This window comes from Lepidochelys kempii, chromosome 7 (assembly GCF_965140285.1).
Source record: "Lepidochelys kempii isolate rLepKem1 chromosome 7, rLepKem1.hap1, whole genome shotgun sequence".
Lineage (NCBI taxonomy): Eukaryota > Metazoa > Chordata > Testudines > Cheloniidae > Lepidochelys > Lepidochelys kempii.
Window position 1 is genome coordinate 20,264,022 of NC_136386.1, and position 24,403 is coordinate 20,288,424.

Sequence of the window (24,403 nt, forward strand, 5' to 3'; positions counted from 1 at the left end):
ATGTCCATACTAACTAAGGATTAAGTGAAAGATTGTTTTATTCTGTCCTGAGTTTGTGGCCTACATCCTGTTTATAAAGATACAGCGTAAGAATGCTTCTCTAGTGAATTTCCTGTTAGCTAGGGAGGTAGGGTCACATATTCCAGCCAGCTTTCAGCTTCAGGGACATAGAGACTCCATACTGTGCAATGCCAAAGAACTCTGAGTACGAAATGCTGGGTGGCCACTTATCACTTTGATCCAGCAATGGACTAATTAAAACTGTACCTTACAAGACTGGATTTTAATGAGGTGTTTAGTGTCTAGGGGGGAAAAAACAACAAAATAAATCCCAACCATAGAAACACAGAACTAAGCACTGTTTTCCAAACCGTTTTAATACACTTACAGTAAAAGCAGAGAATGATTAAGATCGTCTCCTTCTGAACTAGAGTCTGGAGGTAAATTATCTCTGAGGATCCCAGCCTGCCATTCTGTTTTAGTACAAATAACTCATACGATAATTACGATGGGCCTGATTACGTCTCTATGCTACAACAATCACCCTAAAGGCACTTCAGTTAAGAAAGACTTGAAGTTCTAAGCAGCAGCACCAAGAGCTTCAGGTACTTTTGTTATCAGTATGCAAATTCTTAATCTGTACACGGATTATATATTTTACCCCCATTTCTGTGAATCACTGCACTGCTTTAGTAAGGCCCTTTCAACAGCTCTGCAGTTTTACTTGGGAGAACAGAGGGGAGTATTTTATACAGTCCGAAAGCACCCAGATTAAAGGTCTTGGGCTTGGCTACACTTGCAAGTTAGAGCGCTTTAAAGCAGCCCCAGGCATCCTAACTCCCGTCCACACTGGCAAGGCACTTAGAGAGCCTGGACTCTGCAGCTGGAATGCTCCTGGTACTCCACCTCAACGAGAAGCATAACGCTTGCTGCGCCCTGGCTGGAGCGCTGCGGCATCAGTGTGAATGAGGTTTTGCATTACTGCTCTCTGATTGACCTCCAGAATCATCCCATAATCCCCTTAAATAAAGTGGCCACTCTTGTCATTGTTTTGAACTAGCTGTAGGAATGCAGATAAGCTCTGTTTCTGACAGCTGGCTGCTTATCTGCTCCGGGAAAAAGGAACCATTACTGAGGAATGCTGCTTGCTTTGAGTGAGTGAGAGAGCAATGGGGGGGGAAGGGGGTCTGCTGCTGTCTGAATTTACAAGACAGCATGCTGACATGCTCTCAATCGCCTCAAAACCCACTCTTTCTTCCCCCACATACACACTACACACTCCCTGTCACACTCCATCCCACCCGCATTTGAAAAGCACGTTGCAGTCACTTGCATGCTGGGATAGCTGCCCATAATGCACTGCTCCCAATGCCGCTGCAAGTGCTGCAAATGTGGCCACGCCAGTGCGCTTGAAGCTGTCAGTGTGGACAGACTGCAGCGCTTTTCCTACTGCGCTCTCTGAAGGCTGGTTTAACTCAAAGTGCTCTACGTCTGCAAGTGTAGCCATGCCCTAAGTCCCTTAACCAGAGTTCGCAGCCTGTTAAAGGAGAAGACTTGTGCATAAGTGATATCGTCAGCACAATTCAGAGAAGGTTTGAGACTGGAAACTTTCTGAGCTGATATTATAATCCATAAACCCCATTCCCTCCCACTCACCCTCTCTCTCAAATTTCTAGAGTTTCTATTCTTTTAGCTGGGTACCTATTTAAATGACATAACAAGGTTGTTAATTTCAGACAATAGAAATAGTCACAGATACTGTAACCCTTCCCCTCTCTTCTTCTTCTTCTTTTTTTTTTTAACAAAGAGTTTGTGAAAGGGGCTAAGTTGAGAGACCTGGAGACCGGAGTCTTGCGTTTATCTGCAGATCAGATAGAGCATGGCTGAGGTTGGTCTCAATTCCCCGATGCTGGCCTCCAGCCAGTATACCGTAGCTCCCTCCATGTGGCCTGGTTCCCATTGCCCTATTCTGTCACTGATCTCTGCAGAGGTTACCAACACAGGGGCAAAATGTGGCAGTGGATTGTGTGACGGGAAATGCACTAAGACTAATACCATTGGCCACGGAATAGCCATCAGATGGTAACAGCTTTCAGTTGCTAGCAAACAAAGTGAGCTTTAAACCAGCAACCCGGAAGTAAAAGGCTCTGGGTTCAATCCTCAACTGTACCCAGCACTGGGCGTAGCTCTGCAAGGAACCCGCAAGGAAGTCTAGGCCACTGGGCCAAGTAACTGGCCAGGGTAACATAAAGCCCCCGGCAGAATTTCAGTTCCTTCCCTCTGGGATGCTTTTAGTTTTCAAAAGCGAACCAACCCAACAGAAATTAAATAGACTAGCTTGGCTGTGCTGCCTGCCCTCTTTCCAGGTCTTTATCTCTTGCCTGCAGCCTGCAGATCTCTCTCTTAGTTGAGCTGCATGTTGGCCTTTTATCTAAGGACGAGGTGACCCACAGGCTGTCTCCTGATTCCTGGCCTTAGCTGCCTCACAGGTGATGGGTCTAAATAGTCACAGGTGGGGCTAAACCCACCTCCCTGGGATAGAGATATTAATGGCCGCCTAAGCCTGAGGCCAGTCTTCTGCCGTCCATTCTCAGCATAACCTAGAGCGGTGTGGGGGCTACTTCAAGCTTCTGACCCAGTGGGTAGATCTGCAACAACAGCATCCCTTGCAGCTTTCTGACATTTCAGCTTTGTCCTGATCCAGGAAGTACCAAGGTTATGCAGACAGGAAAAATCAGTGAGATAAATTACCCGAATCTCAGAACCATGTGGGTTTGGGGTGAATTTCAGGTTGGTTTTGGGGGTTTGCTTTTACCCAGCCCAGTTCACCTGTTCCTAGAAAGTATTTTTAATTAAAAAAGAAAAAGTAAATTGGACCCAAATCTGTGTTTTGCAGATAAAAAGGTGTGTGGATTATAAGGTTTTTTTCCTCACTGGGACTTAAATTAGGGACCCAGAGATCATAAAGAGCAGCTCTACGATTTGAACTGAAGGAAAATCCCTAACAGATCTCAATAAAAGTAGGATTGATAGTCTTTCTGTGTCCTCAGACAGCTGGGAGGTGAGACTGCATTTTGCACCATTATACCTGCATGATCATCATTAGCTTCTCCATTAGCCAGTGGTCCTGTATGCCATCTGTATAAGGTGGAAAACCAAGGCACTCTGGTCAGAGGAATGGCACTAGGGAACAAGTACTCTCCTTACTCCAGCCCACGGATTTCCGACGTGAAAGCTGATGGGGGTCAAGGTGTCATGAACACCCATGGAGCCAACCAGCCATCAACAAGGGAAGAGTAAGGGAGATGAGCCAGCAACCACTGCACAGCCATGCTGACAGTGGGAGAAGGCCAGCAGTGCTGCTGTTTGGAAACAGAGGGCCTTTGTAGAACTCCCAAGATCCTCCAGTTTCAAAGAGCCATTCTTCCCCCTCCTTCCCTTTGGGATCCAACTCCTTTCATTCCTCACTGAAACAATGGCCAGGAATTAAACTTTAAGCTCCTGGAGTTTTCCGCCTTCTCTGTGAGAGGTGTCACTACACAGGGATTAAAGCCCACCATTTGTAGAGTGTTCCGGGACCCTGCAGTGAAAGGTACTGTGTGGATCTCTAATACATTGACAGGTTTCAGAGTAACAGCCGTGTTAGTCTGTATTCGCAAAAAGAAAAGGAGTACTTGTGGCACCTTAGAGACTAACCAATTTATTTGAGCATAAGCTTTCATAAGCTACAGCTCACTTCATTGGATGCATACTGTGGAAAGTGTAGAAGATCTTATTATATACACACAAAGCATGAAAAAATACCTCCTCCCACCCCACTCTCCTGCTGGTAATAGCTTATCTAAAGTGATCACTCTCCTTACAATGTGTATGATAATCAAGGTGGGCCATTTCCAGCACAAATCCAGGGTTTAACAAGAATGTCTGGGGGGGAGGGGGGTAGGAAAAAACAAGGGGAAATAGGCTACCTTGCATAATGACTAAGCCACTCTCAGTCTCTATTCAAGCCTAAGTTAATTGTATCCAATTTGCAAATGAATTCCAATTCAGCAGTTTCTCGCTGGAGTCTGGATTTGAAGTTTTTTTCTTGTAAAATAGCAACTTTCATGTCTGTAATCGCGTGACCAGAGAGATTGAAGTGTTCTCCGACTGGTTTATGAATGTTATAATTCTTGACATTTGATTTGTGTCCATTTACTCTTTTACATAGAGACTGTCCAGTTTGACCAATGTACATGGCAGAGGGGCATTGCTGGCACATGATGGCATATATCACATTGGTGGATGTGCAGGTGAACGAGACTCTGATAGTGTGGCTGATGTTATTAGGCCCTGTGATGGTGTCCCCTGAATAGATATGTGGGCACAGTTGGCAACGGGCTTTGTTGCAAGGATAGGTTCCTGGGTTAGTGGTTCTGTTGTGTGGTATGTGGTTGCTGGTGAGTATTTGCTTCAGGTTGGGGGGCTGTCTGTAGGCAAGGACTGGCCTGTCTCCCAAGATCTCTGAGAGTGTTGGGTCATCCTTCAGGATAGGTTGTAGATCCTTAATAATGTGTTGGAGGGGTTTTAGTTGGGGGCTGAAGGTGATGGCTAGTGGCGTTCTGTTATTTTCTTTGTTAGGCCTGTCCTGTAGTTGGTGACTTCTGGGAACTCTTCTGGCTCTATCAATCTGTTTGTTCACTTCCACAGGTGGGTATTGTAGTTGTAAGAATGCTTGATAGAGATCATGTAGGGGTCTGTCTCTGTCTGAGGGGTTGGAGCAAATGTGGTTGTATCGCAGAGCTTGGCTGTAGACGATGGATCGTGTGGTGTGGTCAGGGTGAAAGCTGGAGGCATGTAGATAGGAATAGCGGTCAGTAGGTTTCCGGTATAGGGTGGTGGTTATGTGACCATCGTTTATTAGCACTGTAATGTCCAGAAAGTGGATCTCTTGTGTGGACTGGACCAGGCTGAGGTTGATGGTGGAATGGAAATTGTTGAAATCATGGTGGAATTCCTCAAGGGCTTCTTTTCCATGGGTCCAGATGATGAAGATGTCATCAATATAGCGCAAGTAGAGTAGGGGCGTTAGGGGACGAGAGCTGAGGAAGCGTTGTTCTAAATCAGCCATAAAAATGTTGGCATACTGTGGCCATGCGGGTACCCATAGCAGTGCCGCTGATCTGAAGGGATACATTGTCCCCAAATGTAAAATAGTTATGGGTAAGGACAAAGTCACAAAGTTCAGCCACCAGGTTAGCCGTGACATTATCGGGGATAGTGTTCTTGACGGCTTGTAGTCCATCTTTATGTGGAATGTTGGTGTAGAGGGCTTCTACATCCATAGTGGCCAGGATGGTGTTATCAGGAAGATCACCGATGGACTGTAGTTTCCTCAGAAAATCAGTGGTGTCTCAAAGGTAGCTGGGAGTGCCGGTAGCGTAGGGCCTGAGAAGGGAGTCTACATAGCCAGACAATCCTGCTGTCAGGGTGCCAATGCCTGAGATGATGGGGCGCCTAGGATTTCCAGGTTTATGGATCTTGGGTAGTAGATACTTCATTCCAGAAAGCCTCTCGAATGTGAACCCCAAACTATTCAATTTTCTGTGAGAGTGTATCCGAGTGAAAGTGAGCTTCAGTCTTCTAGGCACTGGGGTGCATGGGAGAGCACCTGAAGCAGCAAGAGCTCTGCCTGGGGGCAGCCTTTCAAACTCTTCAGTCGTGACCTGCTTGCTTCCTCAAGCTCTGGTTGCAGCAGAGGTGACATAGAAAGGGTTTTACTATCCATGCCCTAATTCTGTGGCTCATTCAGCCAGTGTAAATTGATGTCTCATCCCTGAAGTCAGTAGAATTACACTGATTTATACCAGATGAGGATGTGTCCCTCAGGTGTCTGTAAATAGATAGACTGTGGAGCAGCAATGCTTCTGACAGTAAACTGTCTGGAATGCTTCTCTCACCAGGCACAGAGTCGCTTTCTCCTTTGAATCTTTCCCCAAAGATCTTCCTTTGTACTGTATATTGCATTAAGTTTATGGGTTACGATTGCTTGAAGGAATGTGAGTTAAACTTCCGTGAGTTTCTGTCCAAAAGATATTAGGGAAAATACAAGTTATTCTACCTCCTTTCTCTTCTCCCGAGCTCTTGTTTCCTCCACCCACCTTGCATCTGAGCAATCACATAATCATATGCTGCTGAGTAAACCATCCAGCCTAACATTCTGCACATGGGGTAAATGGAATGGTAATGACAACCAACACAGATTTTCATTGCTTTTCTAAACAAGTGTGTTAACAGAGCTGTCTCCATTTGTGAAGAGTGACGTCGTGGATGCTATTTTAGCTGGTAGTGTTTCTGCTGCGAGGCAGGTGAGCTCATCAGGGTATGGGTGGTGAACAACAAAAGGAAAGGTGGTTCAGTTTAGACAAGACTTCAAAAGGTCGGAAGGTCTGAAACTTTGAAGGCCTTTCTCTGTTCTCCCACACAGATCCTTCTTGCTTTTCTGCCTGCCTATTGTCAACCCCAGTGTAGGAAGGGAAGAGTTGTCTTAGTTCTGGCACATTTTCTCTCTAGAGCTTTGGTCAGCTTCTGTAGTGAAATCTTGCACCTTCAGAGTTTCTGCAGCATTAAGGGACCTCAGAGCATATTGGCTTCCCTCTGCCAAACCTAGAGCAACCCCTGAATATGCAAGATTTGAAGGCAGCTACTGTCTTCGGATTGATTTCAGCAAAGGTAGGAAGTAGGGTGTTTACACCATGCCTTTAGTTCTGGACAACAGGGTCAGCACTGCATGGGCTTTATGTGAGACTGGGGGATTTGAACCCACAACTGCACCTCAGGAGAGGGTGCTACTGAGTAAGTCACAGTGACACCTAAGTTTCTGGTTTGGGAGTGTCATCTTAAATCCAAATGCAAGTCTCAGTTTTGAGGGGAGGCATTTTCCCAGACGTATGCGTTTAGTTAGTGTTTTTGTGTCTGGTATAAGACACTGTCAGACAGACTTTGCCTTCAGTGAAATCCCTTGCTTTGTTGACACTAGTGGGAGTGAACTTCAAAAGGTTTGGAGTTCAGGTTCAGTTCAGAAAAGTGTCTAAAAGTTTGGGTGCTAAGCGTTCTCCAGGGGTTAATGGGAGCGGGAGCCAGGGAGGGGTGGGGCACAGCTTTCCCATCTTTGCTAAAAGTAGAAGGGAGCTCCCCTGCTTTCCTCATCATTCTTGGTTGGCTTGGCTTCTCCCTCCTGTTTCAATCTGCTTTAACCACTGCCCATCTCCAACTGTCCAGAGCTGCTCTTGGGTCTGTAACATGCGCCTACTCCAAGGTTTCCCATATCTGCTTCTAACTGGGCTGCAGATCCCATGAGAACCAGCTGTTCTTGCAGTTTGTTTTGGTGCCAGCTCAAACCCAGAGCTGAAGGGCAGAGGTTGGGCAAGGAGTTGAGAAGTGGGGATTCTGGGAGTGCGTGCTAGCTTCTGGGATAAGGGATATAAGCTGCTTCAGCAGTGACAGAACAGTCCTTAAGATTTCAAGCTGGAGGCCCAGGGCGTGTTGGGTTGCAATAAGAAGAAAACAAAGAAAAATGCTTGTGTGTAACTGGAGCTCTGCCCTGAAAACTCCCAACCTGAGTTATAACCCAGCCCTTTAGCATTCTCTCTTCAGAGGCATGTGCTGCTTCTGGCAACCTGATGGCTGTTTTTATCATTTTTCTGGATTCACTCTGAGGGTCTGCCTTGGTCTTTGGTGCTCAGTCCAGCCTGGTTAGTCAGGCCTGTGTGGGGCATCAGGTTTGTATAATTTTTGGTGGTGCCCAGAATCTGCCCCTGCCCAAACTCCGCCCCCCACCTGCCCAAGGCTCTGGGAGGGAGTTTGGGTGGGAGAGGAGGTCTGGGATGCAGGCTCTAGGCTGGGGTAGGGGATTGGGGTGCAGGCTCTGGGAGGGAGTTTGGGGATGGGAGGGGGTGCAGGGGTGTGGGCTGTGGCTGCAGATGAGGGATTTGGGGTATGGGAGGGGCTCAGGGCGAGAGTAGGGGTGTAGGCGGTGAGGGCTCTGTCTGGGGCTGGGGGTTTGGGGTGTTAGGCTCAGGGCTGGGGCAGAGGGTTGGAGTGCAGGGGAATAAGGGCTCTGGCTGGGACTGGGGATAAGGTGTTTGGGTTGCTGGAGGGGCTCAGGGTTCGGGCAGAGGGTTAGGGTGCGGAGGGATGAGGGCTCTGGCTGGGACTGGGGATAAGGTGTTGGAGGGGCTCAGGGCTAGGGTTGAGGGTGTGGGGGGGTGAAAGCTCTGGCTGGGGCAGGGCTGGGGATGAGTTTGGGGTGCAGGCAGGCTGCTCCAGGACAGGGGTCAGAGAGGAGGACTCCCCCCAGCCCTTTCCCTGCCAGCAGCAGCGAGCTCTGGAGGAGAAGCCCCCTTTTCCTGCCCCCCCCAGCAGCACATTCACCCCGACCACTGTCACTGCATATGCTTCTAGGGCCCCTCTCAGGTCCAGGAATCTCCCTCGCCTCCCCCCAGTGGGTACTGCGGGGGGGGGGGTGCTGCGTGCACCTCCTCCCCTCCTACTGCCCCTGACTGTAGCCTCACTGGGGATGAGGCTGCCTCCTTGCCCAGCATGGGGCAGGAGCGGTGACTGCAGGCGGGGCGGGGGGCCCTGTGCTGGTGGAGGGTCCCACCGGAAAAGGGAAGGGTCTGAGGTGGAAGAGCAAGCTCAGTCAGTCTGCCCTGGCAGTGGAGCTGGGGGGCGCTAGGACCCTGCGGCAGCAGTTGCGGCAGGGAGGCAGCATGGAGCTGCAAGGAAGAGGCAGAGGTGGGATGCTCTGCTCCGAGGCGCGCGGGGGCAGCAGGAGGGGCTGGGGGACACTCGGGGGAGGCGCGGGGGGGGGGGGGGCACGCGGCCCCAAATATTGGTGGAGCTGGGCCCCTGGGCTCTGAATATTGCTGGTGCCAAGGCACCATGTGGAGATATAACTCGCTGCCCTTGTGTGAGTGAAAACACACACACACACCTTTGTGGAACCCAGGGAAGGTCTCAGCCTCTGGTTGGGGTTGTTCATTTGACCTTACCTGATTTGGTGTCATCACTCTCCCAATTTGTTTGGGATGGTGTGTGTTATGGGATCCCTCCCAGTGCTGGCAGTATCTCTGGCACCTGCCTTTGATTACTGATGTGCTTCCTTAATCTGTTGCAGGAGAAGAGTTTGGGAAACAGCAACTATCTGTCATGAGAAAGTGGTGGTTTTATCAGAGAGAAGGAAATATATTTCTTCCACCCTCAGCACCCTTGCAATTGCTTCAAGCATTTTGTAAAGCAGAATTTGGAGTTTACCTGTCAGACATGAGTCATATTGTTTGCTGAAGGGCAGCCAGAAGAAATGTATTTAGTGGTAAATAGGGCAAAACAGCAATAATGATCTAGGTTTCAGAGAGATTTCTTTGTGCTCTCCTCCCACATGCCCTCTGCTTGCTGCTAGCCATCATCAGAAGCATTAGAACCAGCTCAGTACATGGCAGACTGGGGGCCAGAGACTGAAACGGGATCCAGCTGGATTCCTGTCTGGTAACCAGAAGTATATGTGTGTGTCTTGCATGTTTCCACAGTTGAAAGGTCAGATGTTTACTCAAACATAGCCAGACCTCTTCCTTCTAGTGTTGTTTTGTTAATTTATTCTTCAATGTATTGTTAAGCACCAGGAATGTTCTCAGTAATATTCAAAACGCATGCTGAAAATGACCCCAGCCCTGAGGATCTTGCCATCTGAGAGCGAGACTTGGTGACGATGAGATGCTGGGAGGCCCAGAGGAGGGAATAACTTGGAATGATGTCAACTTTCCTTTTTAGGAATCGGGATGAAAAACCTGAGATTTGGTTTCCTAGTACAATATCAGGTGCTTTCTAACTGTGATGTAGGCTGCAAGTACTAAGAGACTAGCTCTTTTCAATGGATTTGTACTTCCTGTTGTGACCAAAACTAGGAAATACTGGTGGTCAGGGAAACTGACTAATATCTTTCATGTCTTAACCAAGTTCCTGGGTTTCAATCTGACTTTCAGGGGCAAAGATTCAGAGTTGCTCTGATTTTATTCAAAGCTGGTGTGTTCATCCCTACCAGCAGAGCCCTGCGCGGGACTATTTTTCATCCCACTCCCACCCCTGCCTGCAATATCCATTCCCATTCCCACTCACTCACGCCATTATGGCAGTGGGTCCTGCAGGACTCATGGGATCCCGGTTCCACTGCAAGACTCTACGCTAGTTCTGCACAGAGCTCTGTCTACCATTATCCAGAGAGAGGTTAAGGAACTGGGATGGGAACCAGGTTATCTGTGTTCAATTGCTGGCTCTGCCACAGACCTGCTGTGTGGCTGTGGCAAGTCCCTCAATCTCTGTGTGTCTGGACAAAGGGAAATTAAAAAAAAGAACTTCTTTCCTCCTATCCTTTGTCTGTCTTAGTCTTTTTAGATTATAACCTCTCTGGGACAAGCACAGCACCTAACACAACGAGGCTGATCTCAGTTTAGGCCTCTCAGAGCTGTAATAATGGCTCTTGGTTTTGGGGGGACACTGGCTCTGGCTGAGTTCTATTTAACATGTTGTCACATTGGGCCCCTGTGTATGCAAAGGGGAGCTCCCAGAGTCTTCCACAGCTTTAGTAACCTCTATGCACAGGGCAGAATAGCAAAGCATTACGTAAGCCTCCCTCTGTGTCAAATGTATTGGGGGATCTGTAAAACAAAGAGGCCTGCCTAATAGCTAAATAGTTCTTTGTTGACTAAGCAATAAAGAAATAGAGAATTTGCCAAAACATATACAAATATAAACCCTTTAATAATCCACTGTAAAATTGCTATGCATTGTACAGGTCTTTTCATGCACTGTGTATCCATGGTAAATCCATACAGTATGCTATCAGAATGAGTGATACCCTCTTTTGCGAGTAACAGGCATCGTTCGTTACTTCTCGGGCTGTTTTCAGGTGGCAGCTTGCAGTGGCAATAGATTTTTTTGTTTTTAAGCCCAAAATGTCACCCTCATGTTATCAAGCAAGATTGTTCACTTAAAAATAAAGGGCCTCTGCTCACAGGGGTTTTATACCAGTGTAACTCCAGTGAGTTCAATGGAGTAAACTCTTGACTTACAGCTGTGTAAATAAGGTCAGATTCGTGCCCAGATAATTTCAGGGATGATTGGTTCCAAGGTTTTGTGCTCTAGCAGTTCATGGTGAGAGACCTGCTTTGAAATGCTGATTGAGGGTAAAAATTTCAAAAGAACCTAAGTGACTTAGGAGCCTAGGTCCCAGTGAAAGTCAAGAGTCCTCTCAGTCACTTTGAAAATTTTACCCTCCGGCTGTAAATGAAAATGTGCTTGAGGATCTCAACCTAATCACCAAGCCCAATATTTGCCAAAGTGGCTAGGGAGTTTGGATATCCCAGCTTGATCCAACTAGATCAACTGGTTTTCAAAAGTACCAAGCAGTCATTGCTCCCATTGGCTTCAAAATGGAATCACAGGTGCCTTGCACTTTTGGAAACCATATCCATGGTATGCCAAGTTGGGCACCCAAAAAGGGAGGCACTTGCAATCAGTGGCCACTTCTGAAAATTTCAGCCTTGCTGTACATTTCTCTACGTCACAGCACGAACTCAGAATATCACACATCTGACCCTGAGCATATGGAATGGCACCAGGGCAGTTTCAGAGGGAGGTGCATTGGTCATGCTGTGGGGGCTGTGTAGTGCAATAGCAGGGCACTCCAAGAACTAGCGTAGCAGGGTGGGGATGGCTGAGACGCAATGACAAGGCTGTGTACCAAGTAGCTGTGTGTGGAGATGCCTTGCACGAGAGACTGTATCGTTAGTGCTAATTAGTCCCTTGCTTTCAAGAGCACCAAAGAAAGTTCAATAAAAAATTAATTAACTGAAATCAACATTCTGGATACATAATTGCTAAGCCCCTGCAAACTGCTGTTTCTGGGTGTATGGCACTGGTATCGATTCACTAGTGTACTATAGACTTTCTTGTTTCAGGCAGGGGCTTAGTATAGAAATGCCTAGCACGTTTTACTGTGCTATATAAAATCAACATTGTCTCACCTGACTGGACTCAGCACTTGTTTTGAAGGCACCCCCATGTCCCCCTCCTCCCCCCGCACATACACTGATAAATAAGCTGCCTTTTTGTTATCATAATGTTCTCAGTGTCCTACTATTACCACTAGAGCTGGATAAATATCTCAGCATGAGTTTCTGAGGACATTTGCTCAAATACAATATTGACTTGACTTTGACTGTTTGAGCCCTTTTTATTTTCAGGAATGTTCTACTAAACAAACCTTTACCCGACAGGAATACAGTGTAGCCAATGCCACCTACTCAAAACTTGAGTTTGGCTCCCCCCCCACGCAAAAAAAATTAAATAAAAACATTGGGGATTTTTAAAAAATTCACTTTTGGTTCTGTAAGTCTTTAAGGCACAGTTGGTTCACATTTTTAGGCTTTTCTCTGTCATCATGAAGGCTAGAAAGTTACTATTTTCTTAAAGGAAAGCCAAGGGTGTCACATAATCGCTTGACTCCAAGAGCTGGGGACTTAAGGAAAAAGATGTAATACCATGAGACTTGTGATAAAATTGCAAGAGTTTTCAACACTAGGGATATCCATAAATGAGCCAGAATAAGGCTCTAATTTGATCATTTAAGTACTGTGGTGCATTAGCCTCTGCTAACCCCTCTGTAAAAGTGGCAGTTTTATCCAGAAAGAGGAAATGTTAAGAGATAATTAGAGTATTTGCCAAACTCTAATTTTGAACTTGTAGATGTGAATATTCACACAGGAAAGATAATTCCAAGACTTATCCAATCAAGGAACAGAAACAGTGCCATGTGACCTATGAGTTCAATCAGAACAAGCCAGCCCAATTTGAATAGTCATAATGACTGACTGCAAACAATCTACAGATTGCATGAAATCTTGATTCCACTCAAGTCAATGGCAAAATTCCCACTAAGTTCAGGCATCAGGCTTGTGGTATCATTGTTTTAGGTATTGTGCAAACACAGATGAAAACCCATTCCTGTCCCATACTGTTTGTAAGAATTATTCACAAAAATAAAATCACAAATAATTTGAATAATAAATATATCCAAAAAAATCATAAACTGCTAAGGGACAGTTTAAAAACAGAAAAAAAGACTAAATCATTGAATACATAGCTCCAATTATTTGTTCATTGTTAATCATCTTGCATGATGTTGCATGTTAACTTTGGATACCATTTGTCACGTGACTTTATGGTTGTGACACTGACGTGTAATATTATATATGACAACGAAATGGCTGTGTTAAGAGCAAATTAGCAGTTTTAATGCATAGAAACTTGTTAGGTATAATGCAGTGGTGTCTTTAGTGGTAAATAAACTACTGTGGTTATGGTGAGGCTCTATTATAGCCCTCCAGGACATGGGTGGCAGTCGCATAGGCTTGGGGAGGCTGTACCTCCCCAAACAGCCCGGGGTGGCCCCACCACACTCCTCCTTGAAACCCCCCCTTGCCCCTCCCCCTTTTCCCCAGCCCAGGCAGGCTGCTCCTCTTCAGGGAAGTGTGGTGGGGCTGGAGCTAGGGTGCCCGGGACTTGGGGTGAATGGGGCTGCCCAGCGCTGGGGGCCCCCAGGTGTTGAGCCGTGCCACCTGGCACTCCGGGGAAGGGTGGAGGCGCTGGGGCTGCCCACCCTGTGCTTGAGGGTGTTGGGGGGGCTGCACACCACCCATCTGCCCTGCACTTGGGGGCTGAGGCGGGGGGGCTTTCGGCAGGGGAAGGAGAGCAGGTCCTCAGGTGGGGAGGCAGGGCTGGCGGCCCTGCTGCAGGAGATTTGTGGGTTTTAAGATTTGCAGTGGACTTCCTCCAGCAAATCCAATAAAAGGCCTTTGTGTCACGGTGCATGACCCAACACGGGTGCTTAACTTATTTGTCCACAGCTTTTGAAGCCCCTTAGATGTCCAGCAACTTCATTTTAAATGCACCCATTTAAATGTAAAAGGGTTCTTTCTTCCTGGCATGAGGTATCTTCCCGGAACCTCTCTGTCCCTCATTCTTTAGAACCATTTTTTCTTTTGTATCAAGGATGCTATGTAGAAAATAAATTGTATTGTGTTACGTTCCTGATCATTAGCCTCACTGCCTGAAGCACAGAACCATCTGGCACCCTGAGAGTGTTGGGTTATTTTTACAGAGGTTTGGATGTAAAACTCACCATTGAAGACAGAAATGAGAAATCTGTTTGCAGGTTTGGGAAGGTGGAGATCTTCTCCAGATTTTTGGCCCAACCACTGAATAAATAGAAAGCTCAGTTACTCCACAGAAAAACCTTTCATGCCTTCACATTCATCTGCATCTGCCCTAGAGGACTCAGTTGAAAAGATATATTATGAAAAGAAATAATGTAAAATGATTGTTGCTTTCTTAGGTACAGTATGCTACCTGCCTTAGCGATAGCTCTACAATTTTCCTCATATTTTTAAGAATCTCAGCCTCAGAGAACTATGGGTAAAATTTTCAAAAGCACCTAAGTGACTTAGGAACCTAAGGACAGGTTGACACTAGAAAGTTTTGCTGGCATGGCTGTATCAGTTAGGGGTGTCATTTTTTGCAGTGATCGCCCTAATGCAGATGCAGTTATGTCTATATAAAAGTGTTTTTGCTGGTATAGCATATGTCGGTTGGGGAATGCACCCATTGTTATACTGATCTGTGCCTACACTAGGTGGGTTTTGTTTGGTTACATATATTGGTATAGTTAAACCGGCAAAATCCCCTTAGCGTAGACTAGATCTAGACCATTTCCAAAACAGACTTAGGCACTGGAGAGCCTAAATGCCAAAACTGCTTTTGAAAATAGGATTTAGATGCTTTTGAAAAGGTTACCCAATATAAATATTCCTTCGTCCTTGTCATCACATAGCCTGAATGACCCTTATCATATAGACTTTCACAACCTACACTATACACATCAGACGGACCTATTCCCTAAGATTAATTTCCTACAGTTGCAGGGATGGTGGGTGGGCATTGGTGGATGCCTATATCTAATCTCTCTCTCTAACCTATGTATGCCTTTCTAATGTGCTCATTGCTGGAGTACCTTGATCCTGCTAGCATTTGCCTTCTTTGTCTCTTTGTAATCCCAGATATCACTCTAATAGTGACAGTGCATTTTATGTATCTTTCATGGAAGTATTGTTTCTTCAAAGATAGACCTGTCCCGCTCCAAGACTGGACTTGTTTTCTTGTGGGGAGATCTAGAGCTACAAAAACGACTCTGATTAGTGACTCTACGCAGGGTGCTCTGGATTTCTATTTCTGTTTTGTGCCTCATGCTGGCACAGATTGGGATTGCTTTGCATCCCACTTTTAAGTATAATGACACTTTGATTGAACCTCTGTTTGCACTACCTGACTATTTCTTCTGGCATGTGCCATAAATGATTCTGAATCTCCGTGATTTATGTGACTGCTCTCTTTCTCTACTGATGACATGAAAATCAGTCTACATGAAGATGGTGGAGCAGGGGTCTTATATCACTTTGGTTTTTTTTTCTGTAGTCTACATGTGACCTGTTTGGTACAGTGTTGCATTAAGCTTGTTGAGTGCAGGTTATTTGTCAGCACAATGATAGATGGTTGACTCTCTGTTATTGTGACACTTCAGCTGGGTCACTGATGTCACCGAGTTAGAAAGATTCAGAGTTGTTTGGGGGGAGGGGGAATAAAGCAGTGGTTATGATTAATAAATCTCATATACATGTAGGACTGGAAGGAACCTCAAGAGGTCATCTAATCCATCCCCCACACTGAGGCAGGATTAATATACCTATAGTATCCCTGACAGATTATTGATAGACACAGGGACAGTCTACTCCAGCAAGGCAAGTTACACTGAATATATAGGGAGAAATCCAGGCTGAAAAGACTGGCAAAGAGTTTGTTTGCTCATACAGGATATATCTGAGATGGGCTGAGGCAGCTGGTGCGTGCATCTAGATTAGGTTTATCAATGTTCATGTAAAATGGCACCAACATCTCATGGGGGACTTTCACGAGATTTCAGCCCCAAATGACAGAAATGTCATTGGATCAATTTACCTCATGTCTTGAGAGATTTTTTTTTTCTTCTCAAGAGAACCATTCTCATGAGATTCCTGCCACATCCCAACTTGAACTGAAAAGGAACCAAACCTGGTTTGAATTCAGGAATTTGACAGTGAAATTGCCAGTGCATTTCAAACAGATTCACTTTGAGATTACCAATTTTAGCTCATTTGGAGCATATATGAGGAAAGAAAGAGAAAACATTACTACTAATTAGTTCTCATTTGCATTAGACCAGCACACAGATTGTTTTTGTTTTTCTGTGCAAACACGCATAGTGCATGAAGAGCAGAGTGAAATTGCGATAGCTGTCATATACAATAAGATCTGACATGCCAGGGTAGGCGATCAGCTGCTGAACCAGTTTTCATGATGGCTTGGTCCCACCTTTTTACTTGTATATGTTTAAGTTTTGAAACAGGGCCATTTGGAATTAAGCTAAACTGGAGAGAGAACGGGGGGAAAGAAGTGGGGATACGGAATGAGAGGGGAAAGGAAGGGAATCTGATGGAACACGGGTGAGTATGAGCAAGTAGGAGATTGGAGGAGACTGGAAAATGAAATTCAGAGACATGCACGGCATTATCAAATGTAAAAAAGATGACTAAGGAAAGCCTGGCTTGAAGGCCTCTTCTGGAGTGTGGTGATGAAAGCTTCATTTTTGGTTTATGTCAGCACCAGAAAGATCACAGTAGCATTATAGGCATGCAATTCATAGTTCCCTAGCTTAAGTGTTTCTTGTTTGGGTAAGCACAATGCTCACCTATGGCACTGTATAAGTAGGCGAGGATTTTTCAAAATGGCTGCCTGAAGTTAGGTTCCTAAATCCATATGCAGGACCAGAATAAATGGCCTGATTTTTCAAAAGTTCTGAGGAATCTGTGAATGTCAAAACTGGCCTTAATTGATAAGCACCTGGGGCCTTTTGCTCCATCTGGGTTTGTGCAAGTTGCAGGTGCCCGATACTTTTGAGATTTGGGCCATTTATTTAGGGGCCTAATTCTAGATTTAGGAGCCTAATGTTGGGAACTGCGTTATTGAAAATCTTGGCCCATAAGCACACTATTTTCACCCATGATTTGGAAGCCATCCGTATTCTGTGAAGAGACCCCTGGGAATGAGTAAACATTGTTCTTCCTGCAAAAAGGGCAATGCACAATGTTGGCTCCATGTAAAAATAGTAGGCAGGGCACTGTGAACTAAAAACCACAGCAGGGCTCAAGGGGGAGACACTCACCTGGGAAATAGTAAAATTCTGCATGTCCAGTGCAACATTCTGGTGCACGTTAGGACACAGTGCAGTGGACCACATTAATCCCCAAACAGTCATCCCACATCTTGCATGCTGCAAATAGCCTGATTGTCCCAAAGGTGTAGTCCCCATCCCAACCCTTCAAAGGAAAAACTCTGTTGATCCAAAGATAGATCCATGCTCCTGCAGGGAATGAGAAATACCTTGTGCTTATCATTTCAGGGCAGTTTTGAAAGTGTCCATTAGTTCTCCACTGTGGAAAGATGGGCAATTGCTAGAGTTGTGCTGTTAATTTATGATTACTCTGAATTATAATGGAGGTGTTTTTATTTTACTTTAATTTGATTACATTTTCTAATATTTCCTGAGTGGGGCAGAGCCCTGAGAGCGAACGACCCACTGGAATTAGGCTGGATTTAACACAGAGGCATCATGCAAACTTGCAATATGTTTTAAAGAACGTAGTTGCATCGCCAGGGCTTACGTCCCTGAGGAAGAGCCCACGATAATTAGAGAAGAGCGAGAAAATGATCCGAAAGAAGCCAATTTTGCCTTTTCATAATGGGGTGGGTATACATTTATAGGAAGTTATTACATGCTGTTGGAATCAGTTTATGAGGTTACATTATCGTATAACTCCTGGAATTGTAGCGACATCTCCTCAGAGTCTACTTTTTCCATTTAGATGAAAAATGTTTTCTTCTGACTTGCTAAATCTGCCATCCCAGTGTATCATTCTGTGACATTTAATTCCTTTGCCAGTTTCTATTTGTGTCAAATCTGGCTCTTTGCTGTACAGCTCAGCGAAAACACCCTTAGTAGCAGTTAGATACCATAGTGATGGGCACCATGATAGGGTCTAGAGGCCCATTGGGGTTCACTGGAATAACCCTTCTGAAATGATATCTCCATGTGCCAAACTGGTCCATATGAGGAAATCTTGCTGCCACTGCAGGACCAACAGAGTTGAACAACAGGGTTGACTTGGTAGGTGGGCCTTGTTAACTGGCTAGCTCAGAATGATATAACCTTCTGGGTGTGGCCAGGGAGCCTACAAAGACTCCAGAGTGGATTGTGGAATTGCTCTCCTGTACTTTTGATTATGTATGGGGTTTTTTTTGTTACAATTGCTGGTGACTATAAAGAAAGAGTGGGTCCGGGACTGGGAGGGAGGGCGGGCCTGTGGTGGGCCTTATGTTTTCTGCTTGGTTTGTTATGCTACCAGACAGAACACATTTATTGCCACTAGGTGGACAGATGCAACTAGAATTGATCTTAGTTTTGGGCCTCTAAGTGCTACTGTAATACAAGGGACTGTCCAGTTCATCCAGAACTCGTCATGGGACTCTGGAAGAGTGCACACTGCAGTGGGACCTCTACCACCTTTCCACAGGGTGCAGTGTTCACTCCCCAGGGATCCAGGCACACACTCCTTCCTGTGCAAGGCCAGTGAGTGGTGCAGAAGTGGGGGCAGAGCAATCACCTCATCCCTGCCCTTCCCCATCCTCTTTGGAGTAGATCTTGTGCTGGGATTGTGCCTGACCCTTGAGTATTGATGCAAGGGGATAAAGATTGTCCTTTGTCCCCTCTCTTCCCCGTCACCACCTTGTTCACCCACACAGGACCAGCCACAACCTTTAAAATGTAAAGGTAATTTTCTGTTGATGAAAGATGCCAGATGAACAACCCCACAGACTGAAGTCCTCTGTTCAACCACGGAACATCTATGGGGCACCCAGCTCCTATATAAACAGCCCCTCATACTGCTCTGTCTCCTGTTTTGGAGAGACCAACTCTATGGATGAGAAGATAGAGCAGAATGGATGTGGAAACTGAACTGAGCTCAGTTGCCAACTTTCATGTGGTAAATAAGCACCCCGACTTTCACAATAAACCAAAAATCAAGCTAATCCCATTTCAAAACAAGGCCAAAACAAGGAAATCCCTAAGAACCCCAACACTCTATGTGACTAGATCCCCCCGGCGTGCAGTCTGGAACTGTGATGGGCCCGCTGACTCTCTCTCCCCTTCCCTTGCTTGCCCCCCTTCCCCTGCTTGCTGGGAGCCGATCAAAAAAACAGAAGCAACAAGCTACAAGCCAATCAAGCAACAAGCTACAAGCCAAAAACTAGCCAACAAGCAACTCACAAGCCAATTAAGCCAAAACAAGCCCAATTTCTGCGTTTTTTTAAACAGGTTTGGCGTGTCTGACTCTGAGCCCTCTCTCCTTAGACTGCTATGAAGGATGCCAAATCTGTGATGGCAATACAGAAATATAACTGGTAATTGGATATACCTGATGAACAGAGAGATGGAGTGGACAGATGGTTCTCAGCATCCACATATTTGCATTTATATGTGATTTGGGTTGTGAACAAACAGGCACTAAAAACGAGGACCACAACCTTACTTCAAACAGGTCAGCAAAGAAGCATCTGATGGTTAGCAGGCTGGCCCAGATTTGAACTTGTGGCTTACAGGTGATAACTGTGGATCACAGCTTTCTGCCTTAATAGTTAGGAAAATAGGTCCTGTCAGTGTTACCATCATAATTATCTATTCTGACCATTCCACCACTGAGTTTTCCTGTGGACCTTCCCTAGTCACATTTTTTCATGGATAAACTGAGAAAGCAGGGAAGGAAAATCTTGCCCTTTAGCACCTTAAGTGTGTCACTTTTTAGTCATTTGAAATAATATAGTTGTTTAGATGCTGGATTGGAAATGTAGGCAGCAGATATTAATACTTTTTTAACTATATAGGCTCTGTCTCTGAGCCTCTAATCCTGCAAACACTTAAACACATGTGTAACCTTGATCAAATAGTGATGTGTATGTCTGTTTGCAGGATTGGGACCTAAATTTGAAAGTGTGGCTTCAAGCAAAGTATGGCGTCAAGGAAAAATATTCTGTGGTGGGCATTTTTGTGCAAAGGCTGTTGAACAGCATGATTCTGAAAAGCCAAGAAATGCATCCTATGCATTATCAGTCAGAGTGGTACTTACTGGACAGGTTCTGGTCAGGTATTGTGTTCATTAGCAGCAAGGGTACAGAGAACGCTTTCCTCTGAGAAGGTCATGGTTTGGATTCATCAAATATCTAAGTGATGGTCCCTGTCAGTTATATGGCACTGCAGAGGACAGAGCTTTTGGGAGAATGGCTGTTCTGATCTCTAGCATATCCTTATAGGCATATGTGGTTGTTTAAAAATGTTTTTTTTTCTGATCAAAGAATTTTAATGAAATGTACAAATACCGAGAGGACTAGCCAGATGTTCACATAAGCGTGACTAACATGATCTATAGGCATAAAATCATTTATCTGGGCTACAGAGCTGTGAGGAGGGTATGATTTAAAACACCAAGACAACATCCAGTTTGTATCCAACGGTATTAGTATAATAGGACCTTTGATAGAAAAAAAGAAAGTCAACCATTCCTATGTGGAGAGAAAGGAAGGTCACTTAGTAGGAAGAATCTCAGGACTGTCTAATTGTTCACTCAAGTCGAGATAAATCTTACATCTAGGGATCTGTCATGAGCTTTTCGGATAAACGGAGAATTTCTATTTTTGTAAGGTATTTGTGTTAGCTAACAGCTTAGCCTGTAGCAGGGGTGTGTGTGTGTGTGTGTATCTCTCTCTCTCTCTTTGCTGAGTACAAGAGAAGTTCTTTTTGGATACTGATGGGTGAACGTCAGAGTTTCAGATGTCAAGGGCAGATAACCAGACTGATGTCCAGATTCTTATCCAATCATTTATCTGAGCCCCTTTGGAATAGCTTATTGAAAACAAGACTGACAGGTGATTTGGTTACAATGTATAAGTATCTTCACGCAGGGAAGGGTGGAATGGGGGGGTCCGGCAGTTTTAAAAGTGAGAGGGCTATGCCTTCTCATTTTTACCAGCTGTAAGGGTGAGCGACAAGAGCGAGGGAAGAGCAAGCAGGGGGCAGAGCCTTGCGGGGAAGAGGCGGTGTGGGGGTGGGGCTTCAGGGGAATGGGTGGTGGGAGGGTGGGGCCACGATTTGGGTGCTGGTGGCCCCCCCCACACACATGTTTAGCAAGCTTCCACCGGTTCTGCATTCACAGGGTAAAATTCTAGGTGCTAAAGGGCTCTTGCATCTAGCAGAGAAAGACATAACAAGAACCAGTGGGTGGAAGCTGAAGCCAGCCGAATCTGAATTAAAAATAAGACACACATTGCTAACAGTAAGGGTGATTAACACTGGAACAAACTATACCAAGGGAAGTAGTGGATTCTTCATCTCTTGATGTCGTCAAATCAAGACAGGATGCCTTTCTGGAAAGTATGCTTTAGCCAAACACACGTCATTGGGTTCAATGTAGGGGTAACCGAGTGAAATTTAATGACTTGTGATATGCAGAAGCTCAGACTAGACCATCTAATGGTCCCTTCTCGCCTTAAAATCTATTAATGTAAGCAATCAAGTTGAGAATTTGATACATGTTGGCTCCAGCTAGGTCAAAAACTATGAGAAGATAACTTTGTTTTGGTACTTTCCTTGTGGTCTTCCAGAGCCTGTTCCTGGTCAAAACCATAAATTTAAAAGAGGCTCTTGAAAATGAAAAGCGAGAAAACGTGAACTTTTTTTTGAACCTCAAAAAAATTGTCTGGTTTCAGGTTTCACTCACTTATTGCTTCCTTCACTCCCTATCCTCTCAAACAGTTCTGGGGGGAACAGCACTGTGGACAGAGAGGAAGAATTCAGTTCTTTAAACGTTGGATGTATCCTTGTTTATAATATAGGAAGTCTGTAATGTTTCACATAAGGAACTGGGAGTTGGGACAGAGAGGTTTTATTTCCAACTCACCATCTAACGCTGGGCAAGTCACTTAACATCTTGGGGTCTCATTTTACAGAGCTATAAAATAGATATAATACTTGCCAAACTCAGAGGTTCTGTGAAGTATCATTAATGTTTGCAAAGTGCCTTGAGATCCTGACCCTCTGATTAAAGGGGCAGTATATGTAGAAAGCATTAAAAGGGATTATACCTATAGTCTTTGCATTCCCACAGAATCTGCATTGAAAGGTCTCGCTTGAGTGCTGTACATGAGATCAGAATGGAGCGAGTGGATGTTGGATTAAAGCCTGATATGAACGGCATGTGTTTGTGGCCTTTGCTCCATAGGAAGGGAAAAGTGTGAAGAAATGTGAAGGATGTAACATGACTGTGCAGCCACCTGAGGGAATACGTTTCATCTCTCACCCATTGCTAAGTGATATATTTATACAATAAATGTGCCAAGATCTCTATCAGCAGATTATTTTCAGTAGGTTCATGTCTTGTTTTTTTTCCTGATGTTTACAGAAAGACACCTGCTGGCTTTTATTGATGTGAAAAATGGTGGGGATGCTGATCTCGGCATGTGAGGTGCTACCCAGGTGATGCCAAGTATCCCAGCTTGGAAACCACTGAATCATGACAAACATAGCCAAATGGGACTAAGAGAGTCAGTAAGGACTCCCAAGTGCCCTCTTCCTCTTTTTCATTTTACTTCTGTACCAACGAAGCAGCTTCCAAATGGTTTTATGCATAGCCAGCTGGGAGTATCAAGGTCTTTGTCTCACCTGCAGCCCATTACATTACTTTCTTGAACTCGTATTGTTTTCTTTGAATCACACCTCCAAAGAGACTCCCTGTTCCACCACTAAAGCTCCACAAATATGCACTGGCTTTACATGCTGGGGTAACCCCTTCCTTCTAGTAACCCCAGGGACTTGAATACTTCCAGACAGGACAATGAGCAAAGCTGGTTAAGGCTGCTGCTAACAGACCAGCAGGTGTCGCTATAGAATGATGCCAAGTTACCTTTCCCTCTGGAAGCTGAGCGGAGAACGCGGCCTCTGGACTTTTTATTGTATCCTTCCACCTATAAAGCCAAGTAAATTTAAGCCAAACAAACAAACAAACCCTATATCATCTGGGTAGCCTTAGAATCAGAGAGCGAATCATTTATGGGCAAGAATCTTTCTCATTCGCATAGCATAGGCTTCCAGTAGTTAGAAACATGCTTTCAAAAAAATTACTTTTCCTTGGAAAACAACAACTACAGCAAGACTATCTAGCTATTGAAAACAATGGCATATTATATATATATATATATATATATAATTAAAATCTCTTCAAAATATCATGCCAGTAAGATAATTATATCCCACTACACCAACATGTCTTGTATATTTTCCATATGATCATAAATACCGACTGACTGTCAGTATAACAACATTAAAGTTTACTGTCCTTGGAAGAAATAGCTCTGTCAATTTTCCATATTCCCATCAGTCTGTAATATTAACCAATATACTACACCAGACCCCAAGAAATATGTTATTTTCACTGAAGGCCATATTTTATTGATTGTTATCCTTATAGCCAGTCAGTATTTGACATCTAGATATTACAGTGATGGGTTCTTTGGAAATACCTTAGACACAGTTTTTGACCCTGAAAAGTAAAACTTGTTCTTCTTCAAGTGCTTGTTCATGTCAACTCCAATCAGGTGTGTGCGTGCTGCGTGCACAGTCATCAGAAAGTTTTCCCTTAGCAGTTCCCATCGGGTCGACTGTGGATCCCTCTGGAGTGGTGCCTTCATGGCGCTCAATATATGACCCTGCTGACCCGGCCCCTCCTCAGTTCCTTCTCACCTCCAGTGATGGTTGTTGGAACTGTTGTCGCTTGCTAAGCAGGCGCTTCCCTTAGCATTCTTAATTGTTAGTGTATATATTATATAGAGTGAGGTTTGGGAGTGGGGTTCTGAGGAAACCTTGGCACAAGTCCCACAGCCGGCCCAGGTCCAGGTCGCCACCAAGGCAACTCTGAGGCATGACCCATTGCAAGGCCAGGCTACTGCCACCTTGGATATGGTTGCCATAGAGGCCCCAGACACTGAACAGGAGGAGGACCCCGTACCACCTCTGGCCTCCTCATCTTCCTCCCCAGATGAAGCAGTGATGGGAGCTTCAACCTCAGGCCCTCCCCCAATTGACCTCAGGGCCCACTAGGACCTTCTACGAAGG

General features: G+C 45.2%; 1 protein-coding gene and 1 long non-coding RNA gene across 3 annotated transcripts in view; both read left to right on the forward strand.

The window, feature by feature from the left end:
- Positions 1-24,403, forward strand: part of GRIP2 (glutamate receptor interacting protein 2) — a 482,998-nt gene that overhangs the window by 168,921 nt on the left and 289,674 nt on the right. The gene's annotated exons all lie outside the window — the stretch shown is intronic.
- LOC140914145 (uncharacterized) lies at positions 8,691-22,982 on the forward strand. Its single transcript, XR_012159784.1, has 2 exons — positions 8,691-8,775; positions 22,695-22,982. It is a non-coding gene; the product is annotated as an uncharacterized LOC140914145 (long non-coding RNA).